Source organism: Apium graveolens, chromosome 6 (genome assembly GCF_009905375.1).
Source record: "Apium graveolens cultivar Ventura chromosome 6, ASM990537v1, whole genome shotgun sequence".
NCBI classification, from domain to species: Eukaryota; Viridiplantae; Streptophyta; class Magnoliopsida; order Apiales; family Apiaceae; genus Apium; species Apium graveolens.
In genome coordinates this window covers 228,319,607-228,321,223 of record NC_133652.1, presented here as the reverse complement: position 1 = coordinate 228,321,223, position 1,617 = coordinate 228,319,607, and positions in this window count along the sequence as shown.

Here is a 1,617-nt window from a genome sequence, read left to right as displayed (position 1 = left end):
CATTTCTGTATGGATTTGTGGGGGATTGTTAGAAAATTAGGATTTTAGAGCTTAATTTAATTATGTTCTTGATGTTAATCCTAAAATCTAATAATTGGAAATTGTTCAATGATATTTGAACTTAAATTTTCATGTATGGTTTTAAGAATTTTCTTAATGAAATCCATATGAAATGAGAGTTGAAAGTAGCTTGGAAAAGCTTGGAAAATTTGAGAATGTTTGTCCGACATTGAAATTAATAAAGGGGGTTGTGTGCTTTATATGGTATTACCCACATGAGTAGTATACAACTACTAAGGTGTGTGATGGTCCATTGTGTTGTTGTGTGCTTCACGCGCACACACACACGCGCGCGCCCCGCCCCGCCACGCCACGCACCGCACCGCACCGGACCGGGTCGGGTCGAAGGGCGATTTGGGCGAATGTCTCGGCGTCTCACGTACGTGAGGCGACCTGGGCGAGGATTTTATTTATTTGAGAATTATTTTAATTCGAATTTATTTATCGGTGACTGGATTATTGGGCCGGGTACTGAAATAGGCTAAGTCACTTTGTTAGTGGGCTTAGTCTAAATACATTGAACCTGCAAATAATCTGATCTGTAACAAGTTCTGATATCAGAATCAGAACTTAAGAACTGATGAATAAAATCAGAACTTAACAAGTTTTGATATCAAAATCAAAACTTAAGTATTGATGAATCAAATCAGAACTTAACTTAAGTTCTGATAATAATGTGGGTGTTAATGTGAAAAGCTGTTTCAAATAATTTAAATTCAAAATCTGATCAGTTTTGATTTTTTCATTAATGAATTCAAAATCTGATCAGTTTTGATTTTTTCATTAATGAAGCAGTTTAATTCAGACATTAAGTGTGTGGACAGTTTCATTTTTTCCTCTCCTATAAATAGAGGTTAAAGTGAATGTATTATACACACTACATTCTCTTCTCTTCTCTTCAACCTCTCTGCATTTCTCTCCCAAAAGTCCTGAAGTGCTGATATTTTCCGGCGACTGAGGTGCTGGTCGAAGTGGAGCTTTTGTTGCTGCTGTTAACATAAACTCCGAGCTGTTTTATCCTGGTGGAGATATTGTGCGCATCCCAAACGCAGCAGGTAGGGGAAATATTCTCTTCAAGAGCAGCCAGGACTTCGAGCAAGGCCTGGTGACTCAGCTGTGATCATTTTTCTTGGCATTTTGTATCTGTGAACCTTTATTTCAGTCACTGTTAAAAGCTATGGTTTCGGGTACATCTTTCTTTCTCTCTTCGTTATTTCAGATACTGATTTTGTTTACCTGCATGTTTTGTTTTGTTAACTATGGTCTTGGCCTAAACTTGCTAAATTCTTTATACACTTGCTTTTATGTTGCTATATTTGTTAGTGAGATTTACAACAGTTTTATCTTTTAAATTTAATATATTATAATAATTATGTCTATTCACTATTAAAATATTCAAAATTTATAGGGTTTAACCAGTGCGCACCCGAAGGGTAGCGGCTGCGGGTTACCTACGATAAAAAAAAAATCTATAGTAAACTATAATAACTACAATGAGCTATAATGTGTTTTAATGATTATCTCTAATTTTGATTATTAAAAATATAAATAAATAGT